Below are 16,588 nucleotides of genomic sequence, written 5' to 3'. Positions count from 1 at the left end.
GAAGCAGGTATTTGTTCTGGTTGGGCTCCATTTGGTGCTTTACCTTCTAGAAGGGACATGAAGGGGCTTGCCCCAAGTAACGAACTTGGTCTAGACATGTGGAGTCGAATGTTGTATAAAAGACATTGTGTGTTGAGCTCCTCGGAAGAGAGAAAGGATGATGTGGAAGATCATGTACCTTGCTTTCCAGCATAACTTTTCTTCATGAGATTCATGACTATTCTTATTACCTTTTTTTTTCTTCTTTAATTGGTGGTGTTAGGACCCCAGTTCCCTTAAGAAGTCACATACGTTGATCATGTATTTAGTTTGAAAGGGTGTATTTGGAGATCTGCCTGTCTTTTCCCATACTAAAGCGTGAAACGTTACTATTTGTCAGGGCTCTGTGTGTTCCTTTCCCCTCTCCTGTTCAGCAGTCAGGATTTCTACAGTGTAGCTGAGAGGTGGAAGCTTCCAGTGCTGCAACACGACCTGGCTTTTCCATAATTCATGGGTGATCTTTCGTGGTCCTCCAGATCATTGTTTGTTTTCAAGGAGGTTGATGTTTTGCTGGTTTGACTGATAGTGAGTTTTTGTCAAGGGCAGTTATGCCTACAGAAATTATTGCTGTAGTAGCTGTAGTTTTAAAGTCAGTTATTTCTAGAACCTGCCAATGCCAAGGAGATCTCAGATAGAGGCCTGTATACGTTCTAGCCCAAATCTGTTGGAGAGAAAAATAATTCCCCTGCTATAAGCTAGTGTGGTTTTCAAAGGATAAAGGAGTCGAGTTGTCTAGCATGGAACTGGTATCAGAAAACCTCTTTCTTCCTGTACTTGTGATACCATGTTTCTTTTCTTGAACTAGTTCATAAACCTGTCAGAATCTGGAAATCCTAAATTACCTACCAGGCTTCTTGATTTTATGTATCAATAATATACTTTAAATAGCATATTTATTCTGTGTCAAGAAAAGAACAGAATATTATTCTTCTAGATCCAGCCTTGCTGGATTTTTGTTCTTCTAAAACATCTGCATTGCTGAAAAATCCCAGAAGAAGCTGAGTGTTTAGGGGGCCAGTGAGCTAGAGGGAATTGTGCAGATGAGAGGGGTCTAGCAAAACTGATAACAGAAGTTACTGATAATTTTAAGTCTCCATTCAGATAAATGGAAGTAATTAATATTTCAGAGATTGAGTATTTGCAGACCTAAGGTAGTCACTGTTTTGTTTTGCTTAGTTGCTAAAATAAAAATAGTAGAGGTCAGGAAAACTCAATGTTATATATTGGGCAGGTTTAACAAAATATAGATTACCTTTCAGTGTGGTCTCTTGCTGCTTATGTGAGTTGCTCTCCAGAGCAGACTTTTTTAGCTTGATGTGAAGAGTTGTCTTTTTGTGTGTGAATGCACATTCAGCAACGAGGGTCTGAGCCAGGAGACTTACAGGAACATCATTCTTTTAGTAAATGAAAATTTGAATCACAAGCATGTTTTTGCAGTGAGAGGGGTATTATTTGTATAATGTGGTTATGGAACTTGACAAGACCTTGGTAATGAGCTGTTTCGACAGCACGAGATTATTCAGTTTAAATGTTGCACAAGTGTACATATGAACAGCACTTCCAGAGGAAATGTTACATTCACCTTATCAAGTCATGCAAAAAAGCCATTTGACGTGTTAGGTTTCTGCTTCTGCTCGTTAGAGTGGCATAAGAACTTGTAATTGCAGAGGAGGATTTTATTGAAGTAGGAAAGTTTACGTTTTCCTGGAAGAATGTGTCTCTGGGTTCCGAGATGGAGTTGCTTGCGTGTCGATGCTCCTCATGAGAAGATGGGTGATGTGTAATTTTGACATTCCCAGATTTTGAAAATAGCATTTCCTAGTTTCTTGAATAACTGCTTGTGAAGCTTATTCAGAGTTTAGAGTTTTAAATCCCAGCAGTTTCTGGTTGCAAGCAAAAAACTGAAACAAGGCAGATAACTCGCATTTCTTCTTTTTGGGCAGTCTGTGGAATGTAGCATGGATGCTGTACCCTGGAAATGAGCCCATTTAACATAATTGAATGTAATACTTAGGGGGAAGAAGTATGTGAGCTCTAAATTTGGCTTTTCAGCAGACAGTTTGGGGTCCTGCCTACTACTGGCAGACTGTAGTCTGCTTTCTAAGGCCCACGTGCAGAATATTTAGACTATTTCAGAAATAAGTCAGGAAGAAAACGTACATCAGAGGCTCTCTTGCCCCAGCCAGGCCTGGCCTGAGGCCAGGTGCCAAATACAGAGAATATTTTGAATACTTACCCAGTTTATCTTGAGTAGTGATTTTTGTACCCACAACATTGCATTACTTGCTTTTTATCCAACTTTCCAGTGGTGACACTTGTCTTGTGCATCAGCTGCTTGCATAGTTCTCTGCAATGTGACCTTTCCACTACAAAGAAAGCGACTTCTTTTAGAAATTCAAGTATTTCTTAGTCATCAAGCATTGTTAGTACCATGTGTGAATAGATTATGAATAAAAGCCTTCCATTTATGGCCTCAGTAATGCCTGTTATCAGCAAACTGAGCTTATCTCTAGGCAGGTAGAACGAACAAAGTGTCCTTGTTCTGTGTGGCACAGAAAACCTCTATGTTTTTGTTTACAAAAATTCACTGTGCAAAATTTAAAAAGGAGAGAAGATGGGTATTAAGAAATTGGGCCGCTCGCATATGCATGAACTATTCAGTCCTGTGTTTTGCTACTTAAACCACTATCTAGATTTACCCTCATGTAACAGGGTCCTCCCACTCTGCCCTGGGCATGGGGACCTGGAGCATGGCAGGGGACCTGTGTCACCTCTCAAAGTCATCACTTGTACCATTTTTATTGTCTATAGCTGTTTGCCTGGCCAGGCAGCAAAGACACATCCAGTTCTTTGTCCTCTGTGACAAAATTAGGAGACTCAAAATGCTTGCAGAGCTTCCTGAAATAACACATAAATGCCCATGTGCAATTTTGTCTTCTGCGCCACCAGAAACCCTGGTGGAAACAGCTAGGGAGTGCTGGAGAGCCTCCTTGGAGTTAGGCTTTTTTTCTTAAAAGGGGAAGAAAAGGGAAAATTTGCAGCTAAGGCTATGCACGACAACATTCTGTATTTCCCCAGAGTAAGCATAGAGTTAAAAGGTGACATGTAGAAATAAAGTTAATTTTTTCTTTTTTCTTTTAAGTAAATAATTTGACAATGTAGGTCTGGCATTTTTGTTTGTGAAAACTTGTATTTGAGATGGGGGAGATTGTCAGACAAGGGTGAGACATTCTTCCTTTGGTTTCTTAGCTTACCAGAGAATCTTGGTTTCTAAGGAAAACTGCATTACCAACATCAACTAAGATAAATTTCTCTAACTTCATTGAAAAAATGGCAATTTTCTAATTGTCTTTTTTCCTCTCCTTAAGGAATAGGTCTTCTGCAACGTGATGCAATGCTATGAAACTGTTATTTCCTTTCACTTCATTTCTATGCACAACTGAGGCTTAAAAAAAACCCCAAAACCCATACATCTCTATTTTAACTGTCCCTGTGTGGTAAGCATGTTGTGTATGCATTCAAACCTTGTATTGCTTACAAAATTAAACCTTGCGGGAAGTGGAGGAGTGGGAAGAGGGAGCTGGGGAGTGAGTAAGGACTGACAGAGGTTTGCAGATACAAATTCTGGCCTAGCTGATGCTGCAAAAATAAAATTGCTTTTTTTTAATTCCAGAAACCTATAGGAAAATGAAGGGGAAAAACCCCCCATCTATTCTTAAAACTGCTTGCAGCCAGATATCTTAACTTGTCTAACCGGTGTGAAGAAAATTCTAACCAATATAATTTTTGTAATGGATGCCTTTTGCTGTCTTCTGCAGTTAAAAATAGCATGTAAGAAGTATTAAATAAATAAATAAGCTGTGGGATGGGCTTAGCACTTATCTATCTTGGGTGCCTCTGTGGGATGCATTTAAAAATAGAAATAACATTATTGCCAATTTATACATTTTTTTCCTGATAGCTTAAAGTAGCACATCCTCGATATTTTATTAATGAGTCCATTTAAATTTAATGAAGAACACTTTTACATACGTCTCAGCTATCAAAAGGGATATGTTGGAGTGTATAGTATTTTATTAAGGTCTGCACCAAATGTTAGTGTTAAGCTGAGCTTGTCCTGAAAGTAGTTAATATTAATTGGAATCTGTCCGGGGTTAAGTGCAGTTATTAAATTTTGGGATGGACACTTAATCTGCTGTAGCATAGTTACCAGTATATTGGATTTAACTCCTTTAATACTATTTGAACTATAAAAGAGCCTCTCTATTAAGCCCAGTGGCTTTGCTCAGGAGCAGTCAACTTCTCTGTGCCTTAAAATACAGCTCCTGTAGCTCGCAGCATGTTTTTTCCATGAGCAGTCCTGCAGTGCTGGCTCTTTGTGTGCAAGCAAAGCTGTCACATTTACTGTGTGTAATACTTGAGATCATGAAAAGTAGGGATGGGAATATTTAACTTAAATGCTGGGGAAAAGCAGATGAAATTACTGAAATGTTCTTCACATGAATATGAGCATTTTCTTCCCCTTTGGGTGAAATGCTCAACAGAAAAGCATAAAAAAAACCTCAAACCAAAGAAAGCTAAAGCCAGCAGCAGTGGTGTAGAGGAAAGCATGCTTCACCTCTGCTGGTTACCCCATCCTAGTCCAAACACAAATTTCTGATTCCAGCAAAACTCGTTTTCCCTGTTGAGCTGTAACTATGCATCATACTGTGATATTTGCTGCCTTTGGGCCTGATGGTTCCCCACACTAAAGAGCAGCTTTTAATGGCTGTGCCTGCAGCTCTTGCATCCCCCTGTGCTCTGCCTCCCCTTTGTGTGCTCTGGGGTTTTGGGGACAGTTGCTGTCTCAAAGGACACGTTACGTCACTTCATGTACTTACCCACTACTGTGTGAGCACTCGTTAGTTGTACTTGATTGAGGTTACCCTCTGCTAGGTTGAAAACTCCTTTTTAGTTTGTAAATGAAGGATTTCACACTGTTGCTCGGGTCCTTGGGAGTGCAAGGGTAAGGGGAGAGAGGGCAGCAGCTAAAGCTGATGGAATGTTCTGATTTGGGGTGGAGGAGAGAGCAGCCCGTGGCACAGGTGTGTTTGGCAGGATGTCAGCGTTGCTTTTAGTGTTGATTGCATCCATTGTCCACCAAGTCCAGAGGAGGTTTTTATACTGCTTAAGTAAATCACTGGGAGTGCTGGAAGACTTCTGCTCCTTGCTGCAGCTGGTATTTCACCTTCTCTTGTTGGTCTCAATCAGAAAAATTATTGAAGCTGTTTTGGAAACAAAGCTGTGTCTGTGCTCAGAAGTGTTGGATATGCAGATGTGATCTCATTGGTGGCCATCAGTGTGCTTTATTGCTGTTGAGCAATGAACTCTTCATATGTTATATTTATTAGGATGGTGTTTTATTGACTTTGTTCAGTGGATGGTATTACCTGGTTTACATCCTTACTGAGATTATTGTGATGTTTGGGGAAATGTCAGGCTGACAGGTTTTGCCTTGCTCTAACTTCTTTTCTGCAATAATTCTATGAAAAGTTTACAGAGCAAGGTTGTGCTGGAGCAAGAGGTACAGGGTCTGTCTGAAGCAGTTGTCTCCAGTGTGTGAGACTGGATGGCCAGTGCAGTCTGTACTGACAGTAGAGGCAAGCCATAAGCAAAATGCTGTTATTTTCTTCCTTGCAGGGTTAAGGAACACAATCATTCTGAGAAAGCAGAGCAGTATATGCCATTGATGTGAGTTAGTCATCCCAACTGGCCTTATCCTTGCCTATATGGAGAGGAGAGGGTGTGCAGATCCTTCTCTGCACAGCAGAACTACCCGAGGTTATGTATGAGTTGGAGTAGGGAAGGGAGGAGTGATCACAGTAGCTTATTTTTGTAGAAACAGTAACTAAGGATAAAAATAGCATTCAATGCTTTTATTGAAAAGGAACCAGACGGTTCTCTGTCCCAAAGAGGGAGACTTAGCACCCAAGTGCCAGCAGTCCTTTTAAGGCTGTACCAGCTGTTAGTGCCTGTGCCACTTCATCTTAATTGAATAAAAGGTATTATATATCACAGACATATACATTCATTTGTATTAAAGCCAGATCCTGTACCAGAAGAGGGTTTCTTTATACCGTCCTGGTGTGAAATCAGACAAGTTGAAGCATGGTCTCTAATTCAAATGGTTAGGTATAAATTTTGTTCTGTTGCAGTCTTTGTGCATCACCTTTTTAAAAATGTCTGCTGCAGTATTTTTACTTATTAAGTGGCAATATCTGCCAAACCCTGCTCCTTTGTGAATGTTAAGGCTCCTCATGTCACATGCCTGATCTTTATTAATGTCCAAGAAGTGCTGTGTGTGAATGCCACTGGTGGGATGCTACTGTAAATGAGCTTTCTGCAAAGACCCCTGTGTATCCCTCTCATGCACTGATTTTTCCAGGCTCTCAAAACAGTAGTTGCTAAAAGAGAGCTGCCAGACGTTGATGGGAAAGCAAGCAATGGAAGGTAGTCACCAGGCTCTCAGGAGTTAAAAGTCTTCAAATTTGTACAATAATTTGGAAATAACAAGAGTTATATAGTTGATGTTTAATGCTGACCCATTCATCTATGTCTCTGAAAGTAAATGGGACCACAAGTGGAATTCTGTAAGTTTGTGCAGGGCTTTTTGTGTGAGGGCTATATTGGACTAAACTGTTGTATTGATGAATCTGCACAGTTCCACCATGGCGTCTTTACTGAATCTGCTTCTGTGAACTGTTGCCTGTTAAGCTACAAGATCCTTGTGCTTTATTTCTTCCTACCCTTGCCTGCAAGCTGCTGTACCCATTGCCTAGCTTTTGCTAGAGGGTTAAGGCTGCAGGAATTGCTTTCTCAGTAGCTTATTTGTTTGCAGAGGCTTTTTAATTGTCACTGACAAAATACTTCTCCTGTAATGTATTACATTGTCTACACACTGTGAAATGTTATTGAACGAAGTGGATGTGGAATGCTGTTGTCAGATTTTTCTAATGTCTCCCTAGAACGACAGTGAGTGGTGTTTTGGTGACAGAGGCTGTCTAATTTTAGGTTTCAGCAGTCATGAAAGCTTTGGGAAGTGTGACTATCAAAGTGTATCTGTCAATATGATCAGCAGTACTGAAATGAGCATGCAGGCCATAAAAGTTAAGGAGACTCTAAAATCTTTCTGCAGTGAATATCATAACATTCACAGTTAAGCCTACTAGTTTTCTGGGGGGTTGGTTTGGTTTTTTTTGTACTAACCTCTGCTCAGCAGAAGACAGTGCTTAGTTTGAGGGGAGGTTTTTCTGTTTTGTTTTGCTTCAGCTAAAACGATAGCAAAGGCATGGAATTAAAACCCAAAAATTCCTGGTCTTGCAGAGAACCAGCTCAGCTGCTGATAGTGCCGAGGACATGAGTGTTCATTAGACGAGTGCTTGTGTTTTGGTCTTCTCAAGTCAGGGTCTGTTTTTAAAAGTTGTTCATGTCAAGTTTCCTCCTTAGGTTTATCTTTGGTAAAATGGTTGGTGAATACATTGAGTCTAGGTTTTACAAAACTGCACCCATACTGTTCTAGTATCTTCCTACCTTTGTGTGTGCACAGCACTGATGGATACACTCCAGAAGGGTTGCCTGCCCAGGGCAAAGCTGAGGTCCCGGTTCGGGTGGTGCCTCTCAAGTTTTGGCTGCTCTGGTTGTTGCAGTCTCATCCTTGCATCACTCCAAAGCACAGACATGGCACAAGGACATGAGAAGCATGGAAAGAAATGCCACGATCCAGCTCCTTGGGTGGGCACCTTCTCTGGGCTCCTGCAGCACCCTGAGGGAGACCAACTCATCTTCAAAATCTCATGGGGCAACTTCGTGCTTGCTCCTTCTACCTTCTCTGTCCTCAGAAAGGGCCTCCCACTGATGAGAAGCTTCTGAAATGCTTTGGCTGTTTCAGTTCTGCTCAGGCACAGTAATAGTTTCCTTCAGGGACTTCACCTAAATCAGGGATCTTCAACCAGTGGCCTCCAGGCTGCATGCCCCCTGCCTGGACACCCAAGTTTCATCTGCTTCAACACACTTTCTGGTGGCTGCTGGGAGGCAGCTGGCAGGGTGGCAGCTTCTCTTCTTGTGCCATCTCTTGCCACTGTTCTTCCTGGCATTTTCTGTGTCCGTCATTGAGCCAGCAAAGCCTGGAAAGATGGCTTATTGCTCTTGGGAAATGCCTTTTTCCAGGGAGGCATCCCATCCATGCAGTGCTGGGGACTGACAGCCATGCTGCTGCCCTGCTGCATGAGCAAAGTCCTTATCAATGTTACACTCAAATCAAGGGTCCCTTTGCTCCGTGGTTGTCACAGTTGAGGACAGGCCAGATACTTAGAAGGTCTAGCAAGTTGTCTAATAGCATGAAGAGAATTTTCCATTCTTGCTTTTGATCCCTGTGAAATTAAAAAAGCAAAAGTCAGTTATTACACTGATTATTTAATCTCTTCCTGTCCTTTGGAAAAGGAATTGAGGACTGAAAATGTAGATGCAGACTGCAAAACATTTAAATCTTTTCTCAAGCCTGGTTTCACATTCTCTTTTACCACTTTCTGTTGTCGTTTGGTTTAACAGTGCTGTCAAGTCCATAAAGCCTCATCACATGACTCTTGCACAGTTGGCAGCTTTAGCTGCATTTTTCTTTTTAGACTGGAACTTCAAGAAGGAGATATTCAATTTATAAAGAGGAGTGAGAGTGAGAAAACAGCTCTTCCCAGCTGAAAATACAGCACATTATTTCAGTTCCTGGATGCTTAAAGCAATCCATTTGTTTACCTTCACACTGAAAAACACGAAGTTTGCAGCATTAATTTACAGACTGTAGTGCAGTAGAAACACCCTTTTTCCTAGTAACCACTTCAGAGCTGGCAATTGAAAGCTTCAGAGAAACCTTTCATTTGATTTTTGTGTTTTAAGTGGAGCTTATGCTCTTGAGTACTTTCCCCATTTCCCTTTTGAAAGCCATCTAGGAGACGGGCAGGGTATTATTGCAAATAACCCACAGCCAGTTGTTTTTGCTCTTCAGTTGTGTGTTCTCCTGTCTTTGCTCCAGTTTTTACTCTGAAAGGACCCAGGCGAAGCAGAGTGTTACTGTGAAGGTTAAAAAAAGTATAAAGCACAAAATCAACGGAGGAAGATAACCCCCTTTTTTTTAATGTGAAGTGGTGTAAAAGGTTGCTTTCTTATATAGCAGAGCTAGCTGTTTCTGGTTTCTTGTTTACTCTAGTTCCTGGGATTGTTTTTGCTTGAGTCAGAGGAGGATTTAAGGGAGCAGGGAGGCAATGCTCTACAGCAAGATGGGGCTGCTCCTTTGCCAAGTTCCCTTCTTTAGAACTGTTGGCACTTTGGAGGGTCGATTGTGCATCCTAGAAAGTGAAGTACGGAGAACTAATTACTTTGGTGGGGTGTGTGGGTGTGTTCAGCATTTCTTTCAGGTATTGGAGGCAGCCTGGAAGAAAGCAGAATGTGTATTCCCAACTTCAGAGAGCAATGGTAGAATTGGCTTCCCAATACTGACCAGGGCTGCAGACCTTGAGTTCTTTAAGCTACAGAGCAAGACTGAGCTGGTTACCTGCTTCCCTGCACCTTTCTGGGGCTGCAGGATGCTGAGCAGGGTCAGTGTACATCTTTGGGTGCAAAGTGTCCATTGCCACAACATTTGGTTTGGACATTCTTCAGCTCCCCCATCCAGTTTGTAAGACCTCTAGCAGGGCGATTCCACAGGTATTGCAGCAGCAGGAACGAGCAGGAGCTGGGAATTGGGCAACCTCCAGTGATTTTGCTGCTCACAGAAAACATCCGTGCATCCACAGCCTCAGAAGTGGTGGGGAGGGATCATTTATGAAGGGCCTTTACTTTTGCAACCAGTGGCTTGCAGGTGTTTTAGAAAAAGGAGGATGTAAACCAGCAGTGGTTTTATAATGCGGTGCACTGCAGAGGAGCCCTCATCTGCCACAAAATGAAGTGATTCTTAACAGCACCATTAAATGGGTTATTCACTTCCATCTCCTGGGCTGGGTGTGACTCCAGGTTTCTGAAGAGCTCCGGGGTGTAGCCCCTGCATCCTGGGAGTACTGTGCTCCACTGGGATATGGTTAGAAGAAGTGAGACATGGAGATCCTTGCAGTATCATTTATCGCTGCTGGGCTGTCACCGTGCAGCTTCTGGCTGAATTAAAACCATGTGTTTTGGATGGTATTTTTCATTAGAGAAGTGCTTCTTAGAAAAGTGAGCTGTTTGAGAGATCCCCTGATTGAAAATTAGAGAAGTGCCAATAAATTCCTTTGTAATTGCTGAATTCCATGTGAGAATGCTGTGTCTGCAGCGCCTGCCATGTGGTGCTCCACAGTGTTGGGGTTTCTCTGGTTCTCAAAGAAGCAAAGAGCAGCTGGGCTAATGTTTGGCCAATAGTCATGTTCTTCCTACGTTGCAACCGCTGTGCGAAGTGTGTGGTGGAAAGCTGAGCTCAGAGACTTGTGTGTAGAGAATGAGGGGGAATTACAACGGCTAATCAACGAGGCAAGTAAAGATAATAGTTGGAATTGGCTTAACGTATCACTGCTGGAGGTGCTTTTATACTGATGGTGCACCCCTTTCTGTTTTAACTTTCTGTATCTCACCTCTTTGAAATTCCAGATTGTTATATGGAATCTCTTACTCTTGCCTCCTGTTTGCTTAAAGCTCACATGCTTGGGCCAGTACTCGGACACTGAGGAGTAAGTACATGTATTCACCGTGTAAAATGCACCTTGTGCTGCTTTAAGACTAAGAGTTACTGTGGAAAACCCATTCTTCTGTGGGAATTGCTTTATTTTCCTTACTGTAGCATTCATTAGTGCTTGTAGCACTGGGACATGTTTGATTCTGCTGCCACTGCCTTGTGTAGGGGGTGTCTTCTGTAGGATCAGTACAAGCCCTCCCTGCCGTGGCAGGAGAAGCACATCCATGCTAGCCAAGGACATGCTGCACTGTTGTGCTTCACCAGACTTCTCCTAACCTTGAAAAAGTGTCTGTTTTCTCAAAAGCCTCTTCAGTCTGGAGCTACAATTAAGATGATGCTTTGCGTCATTTCTGCTGTGATTAGTATTTTTAAAATAGATGCACAACATCCTTTCTGAGGGACTCTGGATTTCCCTGTTTTCTTTGGATGAAACATTGAATCAAATCATTGGGATGTAAAGCATTTGTGGCTGGCTGAAATATTTATATATCTAAGTGCAGGTTAGAAACTATCAACCCTTCAAATAAAAACCCACTTACTGCTACATCCTACAGTTGTTTTCCTTAAATATTTTTAACTTCTGCTCTTGTTTTTTGAAAGGTATTTTGAGGAGCTTTGTCAACATAATTGCTTGGTTTCTTCTCAAGCCTCTTCCCCTGGTAGCGTATGCCTGTTTCCTGTCTTTGGTTTCATTTTGCCTTTTCTGCTGCAGTGAGGACAACTGTGTAGCACTGTTTACAGAACTGCATTCTATTTCACCATCAATGTGTGACCAGGATAGTGCAGCTAAGTCCTTTAAGGAAAAAAGCAGACAAGACTGACCCTACATGATGGCCATGAAATAAACCTGGACCCATGATGAAAGAATGTCTCGAATTCTTTTAAGAGGCTTCAGACTGCTTGCTGACCTCTGTGTTGCAGATTTTGCAGACAAGTATATTCTTCTGGAATCTGATAGTGGTCAGGATGTGGTGTCCAGTTTATTAGATACTCAGCAAGAGTGGAAGTTTACTCCATCATTGGTCTGTAACAGTGGTGGAACTGGGTATCTGCTTCATCTGCCTTGCTGTCTACTAGTAAAATGAGAAGAAGAAATATGATGTGTTTAAAATGTATTCCTCATTGAAAATTATCACTGTAAGCCAATGAGATCCCCCTGGATGCTGCCTTCTGTGTGAATATGTGATCTTCAGAGGTGCTATTGCTTGCTTCTGTAATTGACTCGGAGCATTATGCCCTAAAATTGGTGTTCCAGAAGGAATCTGTGTCCTTCAAAGTGCCTCAGTTCAGTAAACAAGGGGCTCAGCCAGACATTTGGTGTCCTACTTGCTCCCAGTTGATAGTGGCCATGACATTTGTCATCTTTCTCTGCTTTGGCTTCTAAATCATAACTTGACAGAGTCTGAGTTTGTTCAGACCTAGAGCTGATAGTTACATTTTGCTGACAGTTGTCACTGAGAAGGGGAACAGTCTGCTTTTTTGCTGACAAACTTCTGAGCCTAATGCAGAGCCCAGCAGGGATCAAGCACAAATGACGTTTGTTTTGTAGCCTTATTGCAAAGTGTGTGTTTCCATGCATGCTTTGACTATTCATTATTATATAGAAATAACTAAATCTCAGAGCTGCCTTTATTTGTTCTGTAGTGATCAAGCAAGTCTTCTGCAGAAGGTCAGAGCTGCAACAAGGCCTTGAATTTTTAACGTGTCTGGGCTCTCACAGTCTGTGCAGATCCCCAGAGCCTCTGGTAGGTGAGTTTAGGGCATGATGCAGCTCTGACTAACATGCCATCCCTTTAATCAATATATTTTTTTCTTTTTTATTATAAGTATGGTGACTCTGAAGGAACAGAATCTTGGAGATAAAGAACACATTCCATGGGAGAAAGCAATGCTGCAGCCTTCTATTGCTTCCTGTAACCTTCTTTAATCCCTTCCACCCACACCTTTTAAATAGCCTTGTGTTGTAGTTTTATTTTAGGATATAGGTACTAATGTGAGATTGTGTTAGTTTGGTTGTCCTCCCTGGAGCCTCTAGTGTTTTTTCTGGTTATCCTTGGAGACTAAGCATACAAATGAATGACTTCAGTGCTCATTAACCTTCAGTCTAGGTCATTCTTTCTTTCTATCCCCTGTTGCAGATAGGTCATGGGAAGAGTTGTTGTTTAGTCTTAGAAAGTAGTTTTCCACATCCTTTTCTCCATACTCCATAAAAGCCAATATTGGCTCTTGTCTTACGTCTAAGGCATTGTCTCTGCTGCTCTGTTAGCTGAAGCTGTAAGTCCATTCCTATCCACTTCAAGCTCAGATTAAACTAAGTCTTCGCTGCCCAGCGTGGGCATTGTGGTAGACAGGGCATTGCTTAAGAGTTAAGTGCACTGGTCATGCAATGCAGATGGAGCAGCTCGAGTTGCTGCAGTCACTAGGTGCCAGTTGAACCTCCCTGCCCAGGGCAGGACTTACTAACATGGTCAGACTGTGCCTTCTTCACCTGAGAAGCAAAAGGATGTGGTTTTATTGAGGTGGATACAGGAGTGATTCCAAGGTAGGACAAGCTGATTGTATTTAGTGAGATTAGTGTTAAGCAAAGGTGTAGCTATCTTTGCCTTTGTCTTATTTGGAAAAGAGTGCAGCAAGCTGTGGCACATTTGTCTAGTAGTGGGCCACAGTGCAGATAACTAGTGCTCTGGTAGTCCTAGCTAAAGGAGAATCCTCTTAAAGTAAAATGCAAATAGCATAGCAGTTACCTTGTCTTCCAGAAGTAACCAGAAATAGCAAAGTAGTTTGTCATTCTGGGAAAATGACTATGCAAAAAGTCCCACTGTCATGAGCAAAGACTCTTTTCTCAGCACATTGAAGACAGTGCTCAGAAAGCATGATGCTTTTTGTAGGATGATGGAGTCCTTTTGTAAATGTAGGGGGCTAGTTTAGTATTAACAGAAGTTCTGCAGTCTGAATGGCATCTTCTCCTGTTTTGTGAAATAATAGAATGTTTGTACCTTGAGAGCCAGTATGCTTTCTTTTCTGGTGGCCTTTCTGCAACATCATAGTCAAACATCCATGACTTCTGCATCAGAAGGAGAGTTTTACAAGTCTGTTTTAGGAGACCAGAGGAAGAGCTTTTTAGATCTCCAAAGAAAGCAAAAACTGCTTAAGTCTTTGTGGTTGGAAAGAAGAAGGAAGATCTCTATCAGTTGTGTAAAATGCTCCCATTTGGTTTTGCATTTTAACCATGTGTAGTTATAGGGGTTTGGATGCTAAGTGCTAGGTGTTCACTTGTGGTGTGCAAGAACAACAGACTCATTACAACTCGGTGGTAACAAAGGCAGTGACATCTTCTGTAAATCTGAGTTCAGCTTCTGTGCATCCTCATACTGAACAGGTAACCTGGGCACTTGAAACACTGCCAAGTTAGCTGTCCGTGGAGCGACACTATGCAGGTTCAGATGATTGTGATGCTGTGCTTCCTTTTTTTCTCCAAATCCCTCCTACCCACTTTAGGAAGATGGATAGTGAAGAACTGCAAATGTAAATGAAGAGGGTATACAGAGAAGCTCTTTTACCAGCTAGTTTCTTTAATTATTATTTTTATCTAAGAAGCCTGTCTAGACAGGCATCTATTTTAATGACATGCAAAGCAGAATAGTACATGAATACTTCATTACTAAGAAGACTTGTAAGCTCTGAACCCTGATGTAATGTTTCTTGGAAGCTGTTACCTTCTTGCAGTATTAGATCCAAGTTTTAGAGTGCTGCAGAAGTGGCAGTACATATGGTATTGCTAACATGACAACTACCAAGCATTAATACATAATTTACTTCCTCTGTCAAACCTGCTTTGGATAAAGAACAACTCACTGATGGATCAGGCTGTTCTAGGGTTTCATAGAATCACAGAATGGTTTGGTTTGGAAGGCACCTTAAAGATCATCTAGTTCCAACCCCCCTGCATGGGCAGTGACACCTCCCACTAGACCAGGTTGTTCCAAGCCCCATCCAGCCTGGCCTTGAACACTTCCAAGAAGGGGCATCCACAGCCTCCCTGGGCAACCTGTGCCAGTGTCTCACCACCCTTACACTAAAGAATTTCTTCCTAATGTCTAACCTAAATCTACCCTCTTCCAGCTTAATGCTATTACCCCTCATTTGTATCATTTCAAAATCCTGAAAGGAGGCAGATGGGAAAGCTTGTCATAAAGGTGCCAACTTGTTGCCATAACCAGCCTCTGAGCCTACTGTTGTGGTTAAAATTCACCATCCTCTTCAGTTGCTTAGTTCATCGTTGTGATTCTTAGTCCTGTTCTAGCAATGGGCAGTCATCAGCCACACTGTGGATTACAGGTGTGTACCCAATGGGCATCTTAGTTGTCTGCCAGAGCAAATGAAAAGCCAATGAGCTGCATAGACTGTAGATATTTGTGCTCTAGGAAAACTGTATTTAGGAAGAATTCACTCTGGTCAGTAAGTTAAACCATTGTCAAGTTTTGAGCCTTCTGGTGCAGGTCCCTTCTTCTCTGGCTTCCCCTCTTTCTCTGGCTGATGAGCACAGTGGAACTGCAGTTCCCAGTTCTCCTTACAGGATTGCCACTGTTGTTGTTGGCCTTGGTGAGGTTTTTTAAGAGGAATTTTGAGGGAGTTGTTCATGGCCCTGAGCCCCTCTTTCCCATAAGTGGTCTTCCCGAATCGTTCTCCATCCCTATCCATCCATCCTCCCATGGCAGCTACTCCCTATCCTCTCCCTTTCCTGTTCTCACTGCTCCAGCACAGTGGGGACAGTAAGAGATGCACATCTACTGCCTGCAGCTGGAGTTTGAAGAAAAGTGCCTTGCTTATCTCATGCAGAAATTTCCATCTTTCAGAAGACTGTGTTTAATCTTAATTATCTTTCACCTTCAGCCTAGTTAATTAGTGCTAATGAATTAACCGATGCTGATGCTCTGCTGTGATAAAGGGAGCAGATCAGCATGCCCAGCAATACATTTTGTATCTCTGCACCAGCCTTTACCCAAAATAAACACCCCGTTTCTGGCCCTGGTCCTCCTCCCCAAAATCCATAGGATGTTAGTGGTTGGAAGGGACCTCTGGAGATCAGCGATTCCAAACCCCACCAGAGCAGGACCACTTAGGGCAGGTGACACAGAAACATATCCAGGCAGGTCTTGAAAGTCTCCAGAGAAGGGGACTCCACAACTTCTCTGTTCCAGTACTCTGTAACCTTCACAGTAAAGGAGTTTTTCCTCATGTTGAGGTGGAACTTCCTGTGCTTTAGTTTGCATCCACTGTCCCTTGTCCTATCACAGGGCATGACTGAAAAGAGATTGGCCCCTCACCCACCCTTCAGATATTCAGAAGTAAATCCCTGTCCCTCTTGAACTGTAGAGCCCAGATCTGCACACAGTGCTCCAGGTGAGGATACACTCTGTTCACCTCGTCCAGGTTGTTGATGAAGATTTGGACAGGACTGGGCTCAACACTGATCCCTAGGGGATTCCACTAGTTACAGGTCTCCAGCTGGGCTCTGCACCATTGATCTGGACTCTTGTTTAGCCAGTTCTTAATCCATCTCACTGTCCACTCTTCAACCCCACACTTCCTGAGCTTGCTTTTGATGATGTTATGGGAGACAGTGTCAAAAGCCTTGCTAAGGTCTAGGTAGATAACATCCACTGGTCTCCCTGCATCTACCCGTTCAGTCACAACATCATAGAAGGCTATCAGATGAGTCAAACGTGACTTCCCCTTGGCAAATCCATGCTGGCTACTCCTGATAACTTTCTTCTCTTCCATGTGCTTAAAGATGACCTCTGGAATGAGCTGCTC

At 42.4% G+C, this 16,588-nt stretch overlaps 1 protein-coding gene across 1 annotated transcript in view; it reads left to right on the top strand.

Annotated features, from left to right (window-relative positions):
- UBTD2 (ubiquitin domain containing 2) overlaps positions 1-16,588 on the top strand; it is a 56,209-nt gene that overhangs the window by 30,280 nt on the left and 9,341 nt on the right. The gene's annotated exons all lie outside the window — the stretch shown is intronic.

This window comes from Apus apus, chromosome 13, assembly GCF_020740795.1.
Source record: "Apus apus isolate bApuApu2 chromosome 13, bApuApu2.pri.cur, whole genome shotgun sequence".
Taxonomy (NCBI): Eukaryota; Metazoa; Chordata; class Aves; order Apodiformes; family Apodidae; genus Apus; species Apus apus.
Note: the sequence above shows the minus strand (reverse complement) of the source record. Positions and strands in the feature narration are given on the sequence as shown.